The 22,398-nt window shown below is 41.7% G+C and overlaps 1 protein-coding gene and 2 long non-coding RNA genes across 6 annotated transcripts in view; 2 read left to right on the forward strand and 1 right to left on the reverse strand.

The window, feature by feature from the left end:
• Alk (ALK receptor tyrosine kinase) overlaps positions 1-22,398 on the forward strand; it is a 722,886-nt gene that overhangs the window by 237,994 nt on the left and 462,494 nt on the right. The window contains exon 1 of one of the 4 annotated variants that reach the window (XM_031357609.1): positions 11,412-11,483. The exons of the other annotated variants lie outside the window; for them this stretch is intronic. The gene's annotated coding sequence lies outside the window, so the exon portion shown is untranslated. Of the gene's footprint in view, positions 1-11,411; positions 11,484-22,398 lie in introns of those variants that run through there. 4 annotated transcript variants of the gene reach the window in all.
• LOC116080919 overlaps positions 1,298-22,398 on the forward strand; it is a 25,140-nt gene continuing 4,039 nt past the window's right edge. Inside the window, exons 1-2 of the long non-coding RNA XR_004114671.1 lie at positions 1,298-1,357; positions 6,064-6,209. This is a non-coding gene — a long non-coding RNA (uncharacterized LOC116080919). The remainder of the gene's footprint in view (positions 1,358-6,063; positions 6,210-22,398) is intronic.
• Positions 4,212-4,934, reverse strand: LOC116080921. The gene is made up of 2 exons (XR_004114673.1): positions 4,772-4,934; positions 4,212-4,463 (listed from the first exon to the last, which is right to left on the reverse strand). It is a non-coding gene; the product is annotated as an uncharacterized LOC116080921 (long non-coding RNA).

The following is a 22,398-nucleotide window of genomic DNA, read 5'->3' on the forward strand; positions in this document are numbered from 1 at the left end:
GGTTTCTGCCTTGACTTCCTGCCTCCACTTCTTTCAGTGAGAGGAAAGTATCTGGTGAAATAAACCCTTTCCTTTCTTATTACTTTATGTTGTTGAGTTTTTAGCACAGCAATAGAGATCCTAATAAGGACACCATTTTCTTAAAATACATACTTTTTAATCACTGTAGATATTTTTAAGAAACAGCTATATTTCCTGGGTTAACTGGATCACAATGCAATGATTTAGAAAACACTACATCTGGACTCTGTGAATTCCAAAGACTTTGTGATGTCATATGCTGTGTGTCTGGAAGTTGGGACCTTTTACATGGTTTAAACAGTGTCAATAAATTGTGCACTGCCGACCTCTGACCGGCTTCTCTTTCTCTGTCTCTCTTCGAATGATCTCTGGCCTGTGCGAGTCACACAGAAGGCTATGAGAAACTGAATAAGGAGTTGATGGGAGGGAGAGAAATCTCCGTATCGTGACACATAGCAGATGCCTTTACGCTTTTATGAAGCTTGATCCCAAGGGTCAATGCATGCAGGGAATGCAACGACATGCATTAGATGACTCAGCCAGGATGGAAATACCCATTTTTAAGTACATGTTTGTCAATTTCAATCTCTCTAAAAAGCTGTCATTTGTCCCATGTGGCAGTGTGCAGCACCCATAAAGACTGTGATAGAAACAACAGCAATAAAAGCCATTGTGTGTGCACCTGTCTGCTTTATCAGACTCTTCTGTGCCTGCAGATGTTGCAGCAGAGTGTGAGGGAATTTCCCTACTGCCAGAAACGTACACTTGTTTCCTGTTCCAAATGAAGGAGACTGTATTAGTCAGGGCTCTCTAGGAACAGAACTGATTGGATAGAGGGAAGGAGGAAGAGAGGGAGAAAGGGAGAAAGGGAGAGAGGGAAGGAGGGAGGGAGAGAGGGAAGGAAGTAGGAGAGAGAGAGAGAGAGAGAGAGAGAGAGAGAGAGAGAGAGAGAGAGAGAGAGAGAGAGGAGATTTGTTATACAGACTCTAACAAATTTGTTAGGTCATGGTCTGGATAGACCAGCAATGGTTGTCTCACAACAGAAAGACTGAGAATTGTTAGTTGTTTATTCCAAAAGACTGGATGCCCCAGCAATCCCAATCTGGTGCTAGAGTCCCTAGGGTTCCTAGAGTCTATGTTGGAATCCCGAAAAAAGAAGCAGGTTCTAATACCAGCTAAGGAATATTTTCAGGATTGACTGAATCACAATGCAGTGATTTAGAGAACACTACAGCTGGACTCTGTGTGAATTCCACAGACTTTGTGATGTCATATGGTGTGTGTCAACAAGATAGATTCCCTTACCACCAAAAGTGAAGCTGACGAAAAAGAGAGAGTAAGAGAGGGAAAGAGAGTGGGGAAGGAGGGGGAAAGGAGGGATGGAAAGAGAAAGGGAGGAGAGAGAGAGAGAGAGAGAGAGAGAGAGACAGAGACAGAGACAGAGACAGAGACAGAGACAGAGAGACAGAGAGAGAGAGAGACAGAGAGAGAGATTCTTTTTCTATGTCCTTTTATATGAAATGCAACCAGCAGGTGTGAGAGATGGGTCTTCTCACCTCAAAAGATTCAGTCAAGAAAATCCCTGACAGAAGGGCTGAGGGGGCTTTAGCTCATTACAGATGGACAAGTTGTATAAGTTGACAACCAAGATTAGCCATCAGAGTCTACTTAAGACAACATAGACCAGTCATAGAAAAAAGGGGGATCACCATCCCCATTGCTGTGGGATTAATGCTCAGATTTTTCCAACCATGGATGTCTCATTACTTTTCAAGGCAATTCACTTTACCCTTCGTTATTCCTCAAAGTGGGGCTATTCGTACAGAAGTAGGCTGGTAAAATCTCTTGTTCTTTAAGGTTCTTGGAGTGAATAACATTTCCAATCTGGATAAACACTGCAGTCTCAATACTCTGATCTTTACTGTCTCTGTTTTTCAGCTGTTGGAGGGAGCATGCTCACAGTGTTGATGACAAAGAGTAATGGGTTGTCCTTTAGGGTTTGATCTTTTTTTAACTGAACATTTATTAGTTGGATGGTATTTAGATTATGTTGCAATATTTCTTGTCAGGGATAAAGATGGGACACCCAAAGGTAGGAAAGTAATAACAATCACAGGTAATGAACTCTAAGAGTATAAATTTTAAATGACTTTAATTTATGGTCTCTGTAACTGAGAAGGATATGGGACATACAATTTAGACCAGTAAGGTAATAAAAGTGATCATTTTGATAGGACACAATATTTATAAATTATTAAACTCTTGAGGAATCATCAGATTGGGGCATTGTGTGACTCTAAATGCCTGGGGCATGTCTTAATGCAAACCTACTTCCAGTGTTACAGAATGTAACTCCTTCTTCCAGCAAGGCTCCCTTTGGGTCTCTGTTTTGAACTTCAGCTTCAAAATGTAAGCCAACTTATCAGTCACCCTTAAGTGTCCCCTCTCTTGCTCCATAGTGCCCTGCATACAAATGAAGAGTGAACTTAAACATGAGTCTTGGAGTTCTGAGTCTCGGATTTACCACTGTTTTATTTGTGGTGATAGCTTAGATGGGAAGCTGCTACTGAAATTCTTCTAATTTTCATAAAAGGCAGGGTAAGGGTTTGATAATGGCCGAAGGAAGAACTCAGACTCAAATAGTATGCAAAAGCAAAGAGCATTTAATCAGCAAAATTTCCTGCATGCATGGGTCTCCCCATTTGGGAATGGAGATCCAGATGTGTGCTCTGCAGGCTCAACTTAAAGCCTGTTAGGGTAGGAGTGGGTGACCTTTCTCTTCCTTTCCCTTGATTGGCTGGTTCTATCTCCAGGGATATGGGTGCCTTTGTGATTGGCTAGGGCTCTTGGGACTTCCCATGGTGGCAAATCATACTCTGATTGGCTTCCCACAGCTGTCGTTGGCTGACCATGGGTTCCTGGATCCGGGTTCTCATTTCTGGGAAACAGAAACTTAGGTGCAGTCTCCCAAACTGCCCGTCTGCGGCCTGTCATGGAGTCAGCCTGGCGCAGTCTCCCAAACTGCCCGTCTGCGGCCTGTCATGGAGTCAGCCTGGCGCTGGATAACTCAGTCCTCTCGGCAGCTTAGTTTTCAAATGGTTGATCCACATCATCCCGAGGCCTGGCAAGCTTCCCATGCTTCTCAACACGATCCGAGTTCTGTAACACCCGAGTGCGAGCCGCTCAGCCTTCAGTCCACACTGTTGGCCTGTTACCTTCCCATGATTGTTCTCACAGATTAGAAAGAAACTGGTACAGAACAAATCCAGAAAGGGATTCTCTCAATGTGGAAGCCAAGAGCTGGACATCAAGTCACTGACAGGATCCCTGAAGGAGACTCCATCCCTGTCTCTGTCCTGGCTGTTGGTGGTGGCTGAGAGCTGTAGACATTCTTTAGCCTGTTATTGCACCATAGCAGTCTCTAACCATGTCCTTCTGTTTGTCTGAGTTAGGGATATGGGTCCTTGGATTTAGGACCTGCCTTAAATACAGCATGATTTTCAGGATCCTTAATTAAATCTGAAAAAAAAAAGAGAAAGAAACACAAAAAATGTTTCTAAATGCCTTCACTTTCATAGGTATTGGAGCTCATATCTAAGTTGGCATGTAGACCCCATGTCTTTCTCTCTGCACTCATGGGCTGAGTTCTCCAACCTTCAGGATATCTAGTGATGTAGATTCACAAGACACTAGTTAGTAACAGAATTTCTAATTTTTCCTTCAATTCATTTCCCTATCTCTAAGGTTTTTAAAAAGTAAATATCTGAACTCTTAGATTCGTGGGACACTGAGGCAGGAGGATTACAACTTCCTGGTTATCTGAGCTACATAGCGATCACTTGTCTCTGATAGAGCCCCACATGCACCCCTCATGGTCCACTCACCCTCGCCTGCCAGGGAGCTGAATTGCTGTGTGTTGCATGTGCTGACTCTTGATGCTTTAATTATGGATACAGGCCAAGAGTGAAGAAGTCTGCCTGGTCCCCTTCATCCACTGAAGCTCATCATCCCTGCCTTTGGCCTCCATTTGCTGATTGACTGGCACATCACCAGTGACCCCCTCAGCCACTGAGCCCTACAAGAGTTCATGTTTTCTCTTTCTGGAGGGGAAGTTCCATATGTGAACAAATGAGGGAATGTCTCCAATGGACATGGACAGGATGCCAATAAGACAGATGTGAAGAGCTAGGGCTGGTGAATCATAGTACTTTATTGAAAGAGGGAATGCACTCATTCCTGCCTTGATGGTGGCATGTCCTAGTGTAGGTTGCAGGTCTAGCAGTTACAACCCACAGGGCTCCATGATTGCTGTTAAGGCACTTGGTTAATGAGAGTCAGTAACTGCATATCTCACCTTCTCTGTATAAGCAGCTTTTATCAAAGTCCTCTGGTTTGAGACTTTGGGTGTTGGACCAGTGGGAGCAGTCAGGAGTGATGAGCCACTTGGAATAAAAGAAAAACACAATGGAGAGAGTGTGTGATCTGCAGAGGAGGGATCTGAACAGAAAATGTCCTTTGTTCTCACTTCAGATAATATTGGACCATCCATGCAAGTATTCACTAATTCCAGCTCCCTGAGCTGCCATCCTGGGCATCTTAGTCTCCCAATGTTCCCAACCTTCAGACAGTAACTCCAAACTTTACTGTCTTTCCTCCCCCTTCATGATATAAAGTTGTTGTGAGTGTGTGCTTGTGGACACATTTATCGTTTATATAAACTCAGTTGTGTAATACTATTGGCAAGGTTTACCTTGTTTCTTTTTAAGATGAAAAGAAGTATAATTGTAGTCACACTGAGGCCACTTTTCCGTTTCAATGGAGAGAGACTTCCTGCTTTCCTAGGTCATGTCACCCTGCTGCCATGGTTACTGACATGCTCCTGGCCTTCCTTGGTTCTAAAGGAGCATTTTAGTCCAGGTTTCCCTCTGTTTGCTCACTTCCTGTAGCCTATTGGTACTGACCAGGGACTCTTTTTCACTATCTGCATTTGGTGGAGGGGGGAAGGAGGTGGTGTGAGGGTGGGGTAGGACAGGAAATAACATATAGACCAAGTTCTATTAACATAATGATTCTCTAAAGACAGAAGGTATTTTCCCTCAGTGTAACTCTTAGACCTAAGGTTCAGGATTACAACAAATATTTCCTATTGGCTCGTTTAGAAATTACTTTTGAGGGTGAAATACTTTAAGGACCCAACAATTGGAAATTAGTTAAATAAGATATAGGATGCCTAAACTGTTGTGCTATTACATTTATGCTATCTGAATATATTTAGTGGGAGGTGAGACACAGGTCTTCTGTTAAAAGCATATACTACTCTTACAGAGAACCTAAGTTCACTTCTCAGCATCCACATCAGGCAGCTTCAAAAGTGCTTGTGACTTTAGCTCCAGGGGCATCTCTTAGGGCACCTGTACACACATGTGCACACAAGCAAGGTAGAGGAAAAGAAGGAGGAGGAAAAAGAGGAGGATGTCAAAAAAGGAAGAGGAGGAGGAGGGTGAGGAGGAGGAGGAGAAGGAGGAGAAGGAGGAGGAGGAGGAGAAGAAGAAGAAGAAGAAGAAGAAGAAGAAGAAGAAGAAGAAGAAGAAGAAGAAGAAGAAGAAGAAGAAAATATATTTAGTAATTAGTAATATAGGGAAGTATTTAAAACCCATTATTAAGTTAAAAAATAAAACAGAATAGATTCAATAGTATGCACAAGAGAAATTGTTTTGTAAACAGGAAAACAACTATACTTGTTCACAAAAGTTTTCTGTAAGGGAATAGAGCAGTCTACAGTAAAAGTTACTTCTAGATGACTCAGTCAGCAGTGGCTCTCCCTTGCTCTGTTCAGATTTGAACCTGGGTACTACATTGCTTTCATAATATGATTGACACATTACTGCTTTCTAATCCAAGGAGATGGGTATTTGTGGTGTTTTGAATAAAAATGGCCCCCCATAGGATCATAGAAAGTGGCATTAGGAGGTGTGGCCTTATTCAAGTGGGTGTAACCTGTTGGAGGAAGTATGTCACAAGGGGTGGACTTTGACATTTCAGAAGCTCAACCTACACCAAGTGGCTCACTCTTCCTTCCTACTGCTTGAGGATCCAGAAGTAGGACTCTCAGCCCTTCTCCAGCACCATGTCTGCCTGCTCTCTACCATGCTTCCTGCCATGATGATAATGGACTAAACCTCAGAACAGTAAGCTAGCCCCAGTTAAATGTTTTCCTTTATAAGAGTTGCTGTGGTCATGGTGTCCCTTCACAGCAACAGAAACCCTAAGACAGTATTCTCATGAATTTGTCTTGGACTTTTGAGGAGGTGATGTCAATTGCTTTATTCCTCAGCATTCCAAAGTGACAGCGACACCCACTGGGGTAAGGTAGACAAGCAGATAGATGGTTAAGTACACTGTTTTTTTCCTTTGTCAATGGAGAATATAGTGTACTATCAGTCAGCATCAGCTCACAAATCCAGAACATTCCTACATCTACCAGATATCTGCCCAATTCATCTTTAATGGGTGAACCAAGATAATTGTGAAACTAAATGAGTAATGGGCTCATGAACACACCGAGGGACCAAGTGCATAATTTAAGCAGAAGTGGCGTAGATATCCCTCCCTCATTTTCACCCTTCTTCCTACAGACTTACCAGAAGGGCTCTGAGTGGTCACTTTTTCATTTAGCAAGATTCCCTACCAAGCTAATATCACTGAATAGACATGCAGCCTCTTGTTCTTGCCTTTGTTCTGGAACTCACATTCGTTTTTTGGGTTTATTTGTAGAAATGAATGTACCTCTCATCTCTTGAGCCATGATGATCTTGAGTCTTAGGTCCTGACCCTAGAGCAAGCACATCAATGGGCTGTGATTTGTCTGTCATTCATCCTACTGTGATTCTGGTACCAGTCTAGGGGCTGGAGCTGAGATGGGAGCTTTAGAACATCTGGACCTTATGTCTTTTCTTGATTCTGTCCACAGGGTAATGGGGAATATGTTAGTTTTTTTTCTCTTCATTGTAACAGGATGGCTGAGAGAAAGCAAGAATTCATTTTGACTCACAGTTTTCTAGTGAAGACACCCAGTGCATATCAGTGGCTTTGGGGAGTTTGCCATGAGTTTTCTGTCTTAGTGAAAAGAAGAAGGGGGAAAAGGAAGAGGGAAAAAGACAGAGGAAAGGGAAGAGAGAGGGAACAGGAGCTGGAGAATAAATAAGAGAGCAAGCATGTGAGATGGGGCTGGAGGGAGAGCATCAGAAGTGGAGCTGGGATACAGTCTGCTGTGATTTAAATAAGATACGCCCCTGGGAGCTAGACAATTTTTAAGATGCAGAGCCTTGCTGGAGGGAATATGTTACCAGGGGAGGCCTTAGAGACTTTACAACCTTGTCCCACCTCTAGTCGCTCTGCTTCTTGTGTGTTGCTGAAATGTGAGCAGCCAGCTTCCTGTTCTAGTCACCTGTCATCATGCCTTCCTTGTCATTATGGCCTCCTCCTCTGGAATTATAACCCAACACAAACTCTTTCTTCTACAAGTTGCTTTTGGCTATGGTGTTTTAACACAGCCACAAAAAACGTAACTGATAGGAACCTTTAAGTATCTATCTCTGGAGGTGCAGGTTCTCCAGTGAGCACCCCCCCCACTCCCATCTTAAAGGTTACATGACTTCTCAAAGCAGCCAGCTGAGGTCTTGGTTCAAACAGGTAAACCTGTAGGTAGGTACACTTCATAATCAGACTATAGCAAGGGATGTAGTTCTGAGAAGTAAGGAAAGGAGGCCAGGAGTTGGAGGGAAGATGCTTGGGCTGTGGTTCCATGTCTGTCATTTGGAATATTGTCTTTCTCTGTTGAGTCTTGAGTTTTGCTTTGGGGGCATGTGTGCGTGTGTGTGTGTGTGTGTGTGTGTGCGCGCGCGCGCGCGCGTACTTGCATACGCTTGTGTGTACATGGATGTCAGGGGAAAATGACAGGTATTATTCCTTATACCTTTTTGTTGTTTTGAGACAAGTTATCTCACTGTGCCTTTGGCTCACCAATTAGGCTAGACTGGCTGGTCAGCAAGGGGTCTTCCCTCCAGGGGTCTTCCTGCCTCTGCTTGGTAGTACTGGCTTTTTAAAAATGTACTCCATCATGCCTGGCCTGTTTTTTGTTGTTGTTGATGATATTTCATTTGTCTTGTTTTCTTTGTTTGGTTTTGTTTTTGTGAGACTTCTGGCTATAGAACTCAGGTCCTCATGACTGCAGGGCAAGCACTCTACTGACAGCCGTCTCTGCAGGCACAGGTTCTCCATCTATAAGGTAAAAACACTAGATTAGATGATAGACACTCCTCTTACCCCTTTAAGATAAGGGGTACGCATTTATAATATGATGACAACTAAATACTGCACAAACCCTGCAAGGCACAGGAATCCCACTAGCTGGGGCAAAGACAGGACAGCCACCGTGTTCGCCAGTTTCTAGAATCTGAATATGCTGTGCCTCTGACTACTCTTGGGACTCTGGGATGTATTTCTTCTTAAAGCAAACAAACAAACAAACAAAAAACCAATGCAGCACTCTAGAGGGAGCAAAGGGGGGTCTTCCAGGAGCAGAGCTTGCCAGGTGAGCTCCTTCTGGCTGGGGAGTCTGGGAAGAGATGGCAATATAGTACTTAATACAAGAGTGATAGGCAAATACATACCAATGTTTACGTACACACACACACACACACACACACACACACACACACACACACACAAAGCCTTAAGTAAGCTGCCATTGGCCCTGGTTTTTAGTCCCAGGTCCTAGGCCAAATGAAACAACCAAGAGCTACAGACTGCAACATGCTGCTTTTCCATCTATCATCAACCTTGATTCTCACAGCATAGCACAATAGGTATTATCCCAACACATGTGCTGGTAAACTGAGGCTGCATGGTAAACTGCAGAGGTAACTGGTTTTCTCTTGTTCTTTACGTCTCAAGAGACTAGCTCAAGGCCCAGTATGAAACAGATATTCAATACTTTTTGACCTATAGTTGTACAGTGGATGGCAGTCAGATCTTAAGATGCAGTGTTATGGAGTATTTGTCTGTTTCTTTTACTTGTTTTTGGTTGGTGCATGTGTGTGCATGCACACATGCCATCTAACCACCAGGCAGTGTAACCCCTTTGGGAAAGGGATTACACCTAAAGGTCACTGTGACCAGTTAGGGTGTTCACACCACTTCTGACCTTTTAGATGTGGAAGGAACACTGTTGACAAACAGGAGTAGCTGACCAGCTTAGCTCCTCAGTTGGTGAATTTTGTGGGTGGGATCAGATGATCTATAAAAGTCAATGGAACTATTTCTTATTTTCCCACTTCCTCTTATAACGAAGCTTTTATTAATGTTATCTGAAATTTTTAGCCTCGCTGGTTTCTATATATCAAGTGGTTCAGATAAGATTCATCCTAAAGAAATATGAGTTCTGTTTAAGAAAAGCCATGAACCACTCCAAATTTATGTCTGAAGAGATGTGAAGGAAAGCCAAGACCTTGCAAGAAAAAATGAAATAAAATCCTCTTGGATAGGATGACCATGGTATAATTCTACTCAGAGCAAAGAGATAATCTTTCCTCATTCAAGACAGAGAAAGACTGGTTCGATGCTAGTCGAAGAGAGATCTGGGGGTCATTTTATCTATTTTGGTCTCTTTTCTGACTTGTTAGAAAAATCAATCAAAATAATGTGCCAGAGACCATTCTGTAAACAGGAAAACGGCACAGGAGAATAACATGTGGGCCAACCTGATAAGAGTTATTCCTACCTCAGCAGCCTGAAGTCTTGGAAATGCTCTTCCCTGGGTGAGAATCGCACACAATAAAGCAAGAGGCCCAATCAGTCCAGGTGTCCATATGAAACATTGTCTATGGGCATTCATACACTCACGACTTTATGGATGTAGCCAAGAATGTGCTAAGAATGAACCTGCACCTGCGATAGCAACCGTTCAGAAGTATTGGCACTAGGTGGCTTTCATCCAAGAGAGTTATCTTTTCCTAATTTCTCCAACTAGAGAAAGCAAGGCTCCTTTTAGAAGTGGAACTGCAGCAGGTTCTAAAGAAAGTACAGCCAATCAGAAGGTAGCTCTGTCAGCAAAGAGCTTCTCATGCAAGCATGGGGACCTGAGTCTGATCATTAGCACCTGTGTAAAAATGCTGTGAGTGGTGGTCCACGCTTTTAGTCCCGCCACTGTAGAGGTGGCGGCAGGAGGATCTCTGCAGTTTCCTGGCTAGCAACTAGCTTAGCTCTAGGTTCAGTGAGAGACTTGTCTCAAAAAAGGGGTGTGTGTGTAGAGCTACCGAGAAAAATATTTGATGTAGATTTCTGGTCTCTACACATAAATGTGTACTTGTCTATGTGTGCCCTCATTCACATGTGCACATCATACACACTTAGGCACACAAACAAACAGATCTTAGTGTCTGTCACTGCCTATAAAGTGTACTGATTGGGGCCTAGATTATTCTTGTCCAAATGATGACAGTCTATGGTGATTCTTTCTGCTTCCTTCTTTAAGATTCTTAGCACTGACTTAGATTCATATTTCACCAAAGTGCATTTGTTGAGTGTCCTTCCTTTGCTTGTTAATGAAACTGTTTGTATATGTGGGGACGTATGTCGTGGGGCAGCATCCTGTGTTTCAGTTCTCAAGGATCCTAACCTGCCCTGTGTCCTTTTGGGCAACTTTCACCTCTCTACTGAGGTCAGCCCTCTACACCATAAGGCAGTGGAAGAGATAATTGAAATATTCTGGTAATAAGGAATTATTGTAAGGCACCCATGATGATAATAGTCTTTTGACTGTATGTCATCATCGTAATATAGTGGACAAACATTAAATTCACTTCTATGTCAATTCTGTGTGTCTTTGTTGGAGCCTCTCATTTCTAATACTGTCACATCAATATAAAGTATTATTACATATATTTCTTTAGATTAGATACTCCTTTCCATTATTGTAAGTTTTTCTTTATCTTTTCACCCATTACCATGAGATGTCTATATCCTAAAAGCTTCCATTATTGTAAGTTTTTCTTTATCTTCACCTGTTATCATGAGATGTCTATATCCTAAAAGCTTCCATGCTTTAGCAATGTGTCCTTGTGGAGTGCAGAGTTCAATGTAGCCACTGCTGGCTCTCCCATGTCTAAATGCATATAGCACAGATTATGCTGCACTGGGTACCCTTAAGTATGAATTTGATAAAGATCACTGAGGGTAGTAGAAAAAATAGAGCCATGAGAGTGATTAATACTTGCAGAATGAGGATCTTGGGGAAGGCCATAACCTCGGTGTTTTAGACAGAAGTCAACAAAATCATTTGGCCTTTGTATGATGCTTCGTTCTTTTCTCTTTGCTATCTGTTGATATTCTCTCTGAATCCCTGCCCCATGAACTTGAGACTGGAAAAGAGCCTTGGTGTGACTGTGTTGGATCTTCTCTAGGTAAGCTACCTGCACTGTAGCAGGAACTTTGAGAGATATTTGAAGAGAAGTTGGGGAATGAGAACCAGAGGTTCAGGCACACAACTAGTCTGTGTGACCCTTGTGTGAATTAGGAAAAACAAGCAGACAGACCACCTTGCTTTCTTCAGTTGGAGAACCTAGGAAAAGACACCTCTCCTAGACGAATGCCACCTAGGGCCACGACTCATAAAGGATGCCCAATTCTTTCTTTGCCTTCCTTGTGAAAGCCTACAGCATTCTTCCAATTTACAAATCTGGGGGCAGATGAGGCCTGGCAAGCAGGATTGGCTGTCACCCAGTCTAAGTGGGCTTCCCTAGATAATAATGGCAAGTTCAGACTTATGGTTACCTTTTGTGTGGCCTACAAAGAAAGGTATATTAAGGAAACATTGCTCACTAGAAAAACAGGTTTCGTTGCCTAAATTGATGAGAGTATAACTAATTCTAGAATCCTGTGAAAGTGAAAAATAAATGATTCAAATAAAAAACCTCATGCATTTATTGAAGGGATAAAGCTGAGTAGAACTTCCAGCTATGGCCAAATAAAGAGATTGGAAAATTCTCTCTCTCCAAGTCAACTATAAGTCTGGACAAAAATCAATGGAAACAACCATTTCAGTGTTCTAAAAATTGATCAGATGTAAAGTACTCTGAGATGCATGTATGCTTTAAAAATGTTGGCGTCCAGGTAAGAGCACTCAGAGTCGATAGGGTTATAACCTGGTGCTCCTCTCGCCCACTGAACTCCATCAACACAGACAACCACCAGAGCAAACAAGGTGGATCAGCAGTCTCTCTATCACAGTGAGAAGGGGCTCATTTGATTTGAATGGGCACAGAGATCTGGGGTGTCCGTGCTAAGCAGTGTCTGAGCTGAAGATGATTAATAGCAGGGGGTAAAGCATACAGAAGAGGGAAAGACATTTGCCAGTCACAAGTTCTGGTCATGGACTTGGCAGAGAAGTTTTGTATATTCTCAGTAGGTGTAGGACAAAGGTCAAGTTAACCACAGCTTCCAAGCTAACTGTAGGGTTTTGTGTATGTGGGGAAGACATGGAAGTCCTTCCCAGCCTTGGCACTGAATACTGTCCCTTACCTGCACACAGTTGGATTGGTGTTTAGTGTTTCAGCATAGTCTCTGTCCCAGTGTTTATAGACTACTAACTGCACAAGGAGAAGCCGTAAGGAGCTTTAAAAAAGAAAACAGGCCCATGACAAAGAATCCACAAAGATGCATTACAAGGAAGGGAGCTCATAGACTTGGCTTGTTCTGAGTTGCTAAGCAACAACAATAAAGACAAAGAACACATGACAACCCACAACAATCTTTGAAGAGAAAATCAGACTGTGAAGTTGCTGCACTAGAGTGTCTAAAATACCAAAATTTTACCCAAACCTAGAATACATCAAAAGAAACAGAAATACATTGTTAAAGAAACCAATAGAAATAGCTTTGAATAACCTTGTTTACTGGGTTAGAAACACAGACTTAAAATTAGATATTGTAAATATGTTAAGAGAACAACTAAAATGTTTAGAGATTGAAGTAAATTATAAATCAGTTACCAACAGTAACCAAGAACTGAGAAGTTGGCTGAATAGACACTTCTATAAGAACAAATGGAAAGGTCTTAAGTGAGAAAGTTCTGAGATCAAAGTGAAAAGTCTGCTGGGGTTCATCAGCACAGGCAGGAAGGAGTGAGAAGTTAGTTAGATGTGTCAGTTCTGAAACACACATGTGGTCAAAACACCCATACACAGGAAATAAAATAATTTTCAAGATTTTTTTAAAAATTGGAAAAAATCTGTAGTTTCTATGGCTCTTCTCTCTAAATTGATTTATAAATTCAGTGTGATGCCTAACCAAAATTCTAATAGGCCCTTGTATTCTTTCTGTGGCTTAAATGTGTGTAGAAGTGCATAGGATCTAAAGTAGAAATAACATTGAAAAGGAAAAAAACAAGAGGAATTTATGGTAAAATAATTTATAAATAGAGTTGTATATGTATAGTAAGATGTAGATATATAGATTAGATATAGACATAGATATAGATACAGTATCATGCACATATATGTGTGTCTTAGTCAGGGTTTCTAATCCTGCACAAACATCATGACCAAGAAGCACGTTGGGGAGGAAAGGATTTATTCAGCTTACACTTCCGTGTTGCTGTTCATCACCAAAGGAAGTCAGGACTGGAACTCAAGCAGGTCAGGAAGCAGGAGCTAATGTAGAGGCCATGGAGGGATGTTACTTACTGGCTTGCATTTCCTACCTTGCTCAGCTTGCTTTTTTATAGAACTCAAGACTACCAGCCCAGGGATGGCACCACCCACACGGGGCCCTCCCCCCTTGGTCACTAATTGAGAAAATGCCTTACAGCTGGATCTCATGGAGGCATTTCCTCACCTGAAGCTCCCTTCTCTGTGATAACTCCAGCTTGTGTCAAGTTGACACACAAAACCAGCCAGTACAATGTGTGTGTACATATGTTTGCACACACGTACATACACATATATGCACACATATACATACACATAAATACAATGAAGACAGCAGAGGAGCAATAGTAATGACCAGTGGAACGGGATGGAGAAGGAGGAAAGCTCCTTAACTTACGGACAGGAGATTTGTAGCAACATCACCACAATAATTCAGTAGGGAAAAGATGTTCTTGGTAAAAATGGTGGTGGGTGTTGGAAATCCACACACCAATGCAAAGCCCTGACCATTATTACCCCACATCATACATGGAAATTAACATGGGTCACTGGTCCAAGTGCAGGACTTAAAACTATAAACTTTCTAGGTTAATAATATACAATCTTTGTGGCTTTGAGTTAGAAAAAGCTATTAGATACAGCACTAGACCTAGAATCATTAAAGAATTAATAAATTATATTTTATCTGAGTCAAATTTTCCATGCTTCGAAGGACACTGTTAAGAACATGAAAACAGCTAGGGGAAAATATTTGCAAATCATGTATCACAATAAAAGAACTGTTCACAGATTATAAATAACTCTTACATTTCAATAATAAGACTAAAACCCTAATTTAAAAATGAGATTTATACCACTTACCTCAAAAGGGTTTAATCAGAATTAAGATAATGTGCTGTGCGGGAGTTTGCTTTGGCCCCACATCTGCTGAGCAGTAAACTCTTGCTAAATGGCAGTGATATTGTACTCAGAGCTGTTGCACACACTGTGTGAATAAACAATCCAAGCTGCACAGCAGGTGGAGAAGTGGCCTTAAGGATACTCAGGGCAGAATCTACTTTGTCCACAGACAGCCATATCTTGAAGTGGCCAAACAGGATTAGAGCATTTCACAGGTGGACTTCCCATGCACTGAATAAGAGAGACCTCCTTGGTCAAAGTGAGGAGAGATGTGGCCTCCCTCAGCATCCCTCTCCCATGCAGCTGATGAGGGGTGTTAGTGCAGAAGAGGCATGGAAAGCATCCTACCTCAGCAGGCAATCCTCTGGGTCTCTGAATCTCTGCTCTCCCTCTCGATTTTCCCTAACGGCTTAAACACTATTACATTAATAGTTCATTATCAGTGTTACTTGAAATCCAGACAAACATGTAACTTTTTTAAATATCTGTCAACAGGGAACTGGCCAGATTAATTAAGATTTATCTCTGACACACTTGATTATAAAAATAATGTATCACACAAAATTCGATAATTAGATACATGAAACCCAGGGAGATGGTTCTGTGGGTAAAGTGCTTGCTGATCAAGCCCAAAGACCTGAGTTCATATCCCCAGAGCCCATGTAAAGGCAGCCATGGAGATGCTAACCCCTGTACTAATGTCTGGAATGCTAACCCCTGTACTAATATGGCAACAGAGGCCGGAGATACCCAGAGGATCACAGACCAGCTAGCTGAGCTCACACAGCAAGAACTATGTCTCCAAAGGTCAAAGGTGAAGATAGACATCCAGGCTGATCGCTGACTTACTCACGCAGACTGTGCCATGCACATTCCCACATTTGTACACAAAGACACACATACATGCATGCATGCAAACTCATAGGAAGATTAAATAAACGTTAGCCAATGCCCACTGTGCAGGTTGGTGGGTTTTGTTGTTACATTTCCATGCAAGTATACCATTTACTTCAACCATATTCCTGTTTATTTGTATCCACCCCCATCACCCTCTCCTCTCCTGCTTTCTCTCTTCCTCAGGCCCCCATCTTCTTTACAAACACTTTTAGCATCAGGATGCATGTGCTTCTCCACTTGAAAAGTATAAATTGTAAAACAGTATGCATATTATAACCCATTTTGGTTTATGTATGTTATTTAGGTTTATAAAATATCCTGGGAACATGTATCAATGTGTTTGCCTTACTTCAGAGAGTAGAGTCAGGTTGAAGAGCCAGTAGGGATATATATTTTTTGCACAATTAGAGTTTTTTCATATTTTTCTTTTGTGATTAAAAACTAAAGAAAAATAATGCAATATTTAAAATACTTTTATTTAAAATATCTTAGTTATTCTCTATTAAGACAAAATACCTTAAACTCACAGAAGAATCAAATGGCCGGTATTTGGACTCAGCCCTATACCTTCCCTACTATATTCTATTTTCGTTGCCAGAATAACCTGAGCACAGGGTCACAGTTCACTGATACAGTTAGCAAGATGTTTGAATCTTCCATGTGGGAAACACTGAATATTGGGCAGAGATCCAGAACGGCTCAGAAAGGTCACCTGTGCCTTGAGAAGAAACAGGAATTGACCAAGAGACCTGGAAGTTCCTTTCCTGGCCTTCTGCAATTCAGCAGAATAGGGAAATATCGTTTTGTTGATAGTTTCCAATTAGGTAGCAAATTTGCAAAGCAGTGAGGGGCAAAAAAAAAAAAAAGTGATCCTAGAAATCATCTAGTAATTCAATCCCTGCTAATATAGTGGAACAAATATTAAGAGGAAAAAAATACTATCTAGGATAATGGAATTATGAGCAATAAGCATTATGGGTTTTAGAAGAACAAATCATGCCAGACAAAGTTGATTGCTTTTTTGATTAGTAGACTAAGGGAATAGAGTAGATGTAATATATCTTGATTTTAGCAAAAGGTTTGATAGTGTCTCATGAAATTTTACTCAGGAAATTAATTGAAAATGGCCGAGAGATGAGCACTGTTGCATGAACCTCACATGGTGGAAGAGCTGCAGAAGGGAAGGAGGCACAGGGAGAGGTGGGACAGTGAGTCTTGAGTCAGGGGTCAGTTCTATTTAATTATTTCATTACTTTTCAGGAAGAGAAATCGGCTGCTCTTACGTGAGTGAAATTCACAGTATGTCTTATCTGTGCTCTTTAATGAAAAGAAGCCACTGAAAGCCAGCAGTCCATGTAGCCTTCAGTCCCAGGAGGAACCTCATTCTGGGTCCCAGAAGAAGCCCTGCTGTGCACTCTGTACCAAATGGCTCTGCTCTATTCTTAGTGGTGGCAGAGGGATAATTTTTTCAGTCCCAAAGCTTATTCTTATCAGCAAGCTCTTATTCTGTGTGGGGTCTCCTTGCAACCCCAATGTATAGGAACCATCTGACACCTCAGAGACAAACACTTTATGCTGCACTCAACTCTTCATTATCCAACATGGTCCAAAGTATATGTGATGGATATCATAAGTATATAAACCCTAAAAGACAGTTTGTGGTTTATAGTAGCAAGTGTGTTTAAGCTGGCAGTGGTCATTGCCCTGGTCATACTTGAATGAATGAATGTTCTGTGAGAAAGCAGAGAAAGTTGAAAGGAATAACAGAGAGGACAGAGAGTTTAAGAGAGTCTGGAGTTCCTGAAGCTGCAAAGGGGAAATGCTACTTGATCAGGGTAAAATGGATAGGCAGAACTTCTTTGTAGGATGGGTAACAAGAGGGAAACTTAGAGGGTGGAAGCTCATGGGAAGCCTCAAACATGTTCTAATCTGTGTTAATGATCTGGAAGATCTGGAAGATATAACAGTGGATGTATTAGTCCTGAATGACATGAGGACAAATTGGGCTTGTCTCTAATATAGCGACATGCTGAGCACCCTTACCCATGTGCTTGCCATTATTCTGCCACTGCTGATGGTGGGGCAGAGGGACGGTGGGGCAGGGGGAGGCAGCTGTAATGAAGAAGGGAAAGTCCATATAAAGGAATTCAAACTTTATCATGGAGGTGATGAGAGGACAGAGGTTTCATTTGGATCTTGCTTTACTGGGATCACTCTGAGTATTACGAAAGAAGAATCAAAGGGAAAAAGGAAGCCAGGGAAGAGACTACTCAAGTGGCAGATGAAGAAAAACCCAGTCTCAGAAGTGGGACAGATAAAAGCCAGTTAGTTTTATAGCTAAAGAAAAGAGAATCCATATGAGGCTAACTGCACCATACAGGCAAATGAGTATTCTGTAACACTGTTATCTAAGGAGGGGAAGCCAATAACAGCCAGCAGCAGATTGAGAAGTTGGACCAATTTAATAAATCCTAGGCAACATACACAGGCAAACTGAACCTTGATGGCTAGAACATCAACAGGCTGCAACCAATGTTACTTCTCCTGGCTTTTGGGGAAACTATCAACATGGGCAGAGGATTATGGGGGAAACATCTTGAGAGGTTTTACATGGAAGGATTGGGAAAGATGTTCCAATCAGAAAGTGATAAATTAGAGATCAAGAAATGAATGCAGGGTTTTCCTACAACCAGTACCATCTTCCCTTCTTCCTTTTCATTTCATTACATTTCAACATAATGAAGAAGGCTTTACCCAGAGGTCAGGGTGGTTTCAGAATGAAGCCAAATATGTCTTCAAACACTACAGAGAAGCATTGCAAACATCTTAATCTTAAGCATAGTCGGTGGCAGACTAGACCTACAAACTGTTTTGCTTTGTTGTAGTGCAGAACAAAGTTGAAATTTTCACAATCTCCAATGCCCAAAATTAGATGTTTGATTTTTGATGTTTTCTTTTACACATTGAGCAAAGGAGAATAAAAACGAGGTGGAGGCACTGCTCAATTCATTGCCTGTTGCAAGAAGATAGTCATTGTGCCTTAGACATATAACAAACTGTGAGTCACCCCAAACAGAGTCTGGTCCTCTTGAAATGATGCCCATGAGGTTAAGCTCAATTGAAGGAAATTGCATGTGTCTCAGGCATGTGTCATTGCTATTACCCTTTCTTAGGTAAAGGTTAGTGAGAATATGAGGGGTGTGAGGGAGGATGATGAAAAGAAGAAATGGAGAGAGCAACAGCAATCATCTTTGAACTAGAATTTTCTTCCTGACTCTTCCTTTAAAGCTTTGATTGACTGTGTATACTTTGACTCACCTGCAATGATTAATAAGAGCATTATTGATAATAATAAAAAACATGAAAGAATTTTCTGTCAGCACAATCAAGACATATTTTTTTTTTCTTAAACGTTTTTTTTCCAGTGTCTCCAGGACATAATTGCTAGGTCATTTTGGAGTCATGTTTTATAGCTGTTCAGTAAGACGAATATTAGAAGTTTCAATGGGAAATTAAGGGCATGGTTTAGTCTGTTCTGATTTATGAATTGCCCTTTAAGGAAGTACAGTGGTAGATGGCGGGAGGTTGATGAGGATTTGGTGCTGTATGCACTGTGCTCAGTGGAGGGAGTATTAGTTCCATAGTCAACTTAGTGATGTAACTAGATCTCTGGTTTCTTGTCAGTCTCCAAGCAGTGTTAACACATCAACTGGCTATTGGACACTTCTTGCCATGGATGGGTAGACAGCAGTGAAAGGCCTGATTCTTCGTATATTTTCATCATTGAAAACACAAATCCCTCACAGGCTCATGTGTTTGAACAGTTGGTCCTTACCTGGTGAGGCTGTTCCAGAACATTATAGAATCTTTTGGATATAAGGGAAGCCTAGTTGACAAATATGGGGCAGAAGGGTGAAGACTATGGTTGTAGACTGGCTCTGATGGCAGCCCCAGGTCTCTGATTCTCAACTATTGCTCTGATGTAATCTATTATCTGTCTTACACTCTTGCTGCCCCAGCTGGATTGACCTGATTTCTCTACCATGATGAACCGTACCTTCTTAAAGGTGATCCTGAGTAAATCTGTTTCCCCTTAAGTTGCATTTTCAGGTATTTTGTAACAGCAATAAGAAAGGTAACTAAAGGTAATCAATCAGGAAAGTTGATGTACAACTCCCCTCTCTGGAGACAATTATGTTTATTTGGAAAATAACTTTGAATGGATTGCTTGGAGAGTATAACAGAGATGAAATCATGAGTGTGTCTATGTGTGTCCATGTGTGTAAGTGTGCGTGGAAATGATGAAAGGCAGAGGAGAGAGGACCAGTGAAGCCATCTTTGATATTGCTTCCTGGAGCGATGGTTGTAAATACAGGACAAGAAATATTGAATGCTCACATTAATATCATTTGTCTTTCTCTCATCTAAACTCCTCTATTCTTCCCCCCACTTCCCTCAATTCTGTATTAAACACACAGATTGCTTTGCATAAGCAGGCTTTATGGTGGATCTTGGAGGGATGGTCGAATTTCACTTCTGCATCAGATTGCATGAAACATACATGAAACTGACACAAGTGAGGCAATCCACTGTCTGATGAAGACAAAGAAACTGTAGAAAAAAAATCTCAATGGGAATTTAGGCTTCCATGAGATACAGAATTAGAGGCTCAAACTTATCTTTTAAGCAGTGAAGGGGTATGGAGACAACCACTAGTTGACTCTTAAGTTACATTTGCATGGAAAAAGTATCAAAAGTTTTCACCTACATATGGAAGATTTCAACAGTTAGGAGTATTCCTTGTGCTGACCACTGTTGAACTTCAAGTTTTCTGCTTTCTAGGTTCTAAATGCACAGACTACCCATGTCAACAGTGTGTGATTGGAATATGCAGTGACTATGAAGACCCATGCAGTCAGACTGCCTGAATTCATATCTTGCCTCTGCATATACTCAGTGTGTGACCTTTGTAAAAATAGTCTCTGTGCAATGTAAATAAAGAGTCCTCCCTTATAAAATTGTGAAGATTAAATAATTAATCCTGTGAGGGTTAAATGATTAATACCTGCCAATCCACAGACAAGCACCAACAAGACCCAAACTATTGTTATTCATCTTCTTGTTGGAATCCAAAGTAATTTCACACTTGTGTGTCCTCACAACACTGCCATAAACTATTCTTATCCCAATCATAGAAGTGGAAACATTTATTTATTCATTCAATGAAAATGTAATGAACCAGACAGTGTCAGATGCTGGGTCTATGCCAATCACAGAATCAGCACAATATTACATCGCCTCAATCTCCTTATCCTCTGCTTATTAACAGGCTTCTAACTAGGGGGAAAGAATAAGCAGGAGGGTTAGCTTGATGCGCTGAAGAATGAAATCAGTTCCATCTCACCCGGCTCCCTGCAGTTGAATGATCTTGTCAAGATATTCCTCAGGTTCTTAGATTTTTTTTTTCTGTGAAACAGGAATAATAGCATACTGGAGGAGAAGGAAAGAGAAACAAAGACAGCAAGAGAAAAAGAGAGGAAAGAACAAACACACACAGAGAATGTGTGAGAGTGAGAGAACACAAAGAGAGAGAAACACAGAGATTGTGTGTATGTCTGTGTATCTGTGTGCCCATGTGTCTGCACACATGAAGGCCAGAGGCCAATGTTGGGTATCTTCTATCTCTCTCTTAGTTTTTGAGTCAGGGTGTCCCCTGAACCTACAGCTCACCAAAAATTCATCTTGAGTGTCTAGCCAGCAAACCCTAGGGACTCTCCTATCTCTGCCTTCCAGGGCTGCATGCTTACTCAGCAAGCACTTACTGGCTGAACTATACAAAATTCTGGGAACAATATTTAGCACACAATACACATTGCTTTCTTGCTTCTTATTGCCTAACTGTTGCAAGGAGCCAGAGATGAGTAGAGGGCAGTGAAGAGCTTCTGATTACCCAGTAAACCACCAAACATGCATATTTCATGGGAGAAGTCAACAGAAGGAGAAATAGGAGAGCATGAGTTTCCATGAGAGCAGTATATGATCTACTTATCTGCAGCCAAAGTGGAATCAGAACTACAGGGTAAGGTGTGCGGAGGAACTGGGCATTGCCTTTCGGGAACAGGCATGAAATGTGGAAATAATGGGATACAAGAAGACCCCAAAGAAAGAAAGTAGGGCACTTCCATGCACTCCTGGGGACCCTTCCTTGAGAGAAAGGTTCTAGGATTCTCTGGCCTCCTGATACCTGTCTGTATTCGTTTTTTTTCCCTGCTGCTTTCTCTTGCACCTTTGTCTTCCTCACCCTACCCCCACTGCTCCTCTCCTTTGTTAAGGAAAAGGGAAGACAAGTTAAGCTCTGACCTGAGAGCTAGGTGACCCTCAGAGTTAGTCCAGATCTCCCAGATGACTCCTAATGAGAGCAGCTCCCAGAGAGAAGTTGAGCCTTCTCAAGAGTTGTCACTTTTCTTGACTTCTTAGGTATTTGTTCTCAGCTCCCCAGAAGACACTGAGCACAGGTGACAAAGGCTTCAATCTCTTCTTCCTCTCAGTTACTGGCTAATCAGCAAATTCCCCCAGCTCAGCTTGTGCTGCATCTTCTAGAACAGTGAACAACACTCCACCTACAACTGGGAGTCTGTGGGCAGAGCCTTGGTTTAGTCTCAGGCCTCAGTGGGGAGCATCCGGGGTAAATTCTCCACATCTCCATTTTTCCAAAGCCTAAATGGTCCACTTGATAAACAGTGTGAAGGTTGTCCCAATATGTTAGAAGATGGATTCTTCCTATAATAGCAATAATAAACGATGTGTAAGAAGTTAGACTCCAGAGAACCAAATAACCCCATTAAAAAATGGGGTACAGAGCTAAACAAAGAAT

This window comes from Mastomys coucha, unplaced genomic scaffold, assembly GCF_008632895.1.
Source record: "Mastomys coucha isolate ucsf_1 unplaced genomic scaffold, UCSF_Mcou_1 pScaffold6, whole genome shotgun sequence".
Lineage (NCBI taxonomy): Eukaryota > Metazoa > Chordata > Mammalia > Rodentia > Muridae > Mastomys > Mastomys coucha.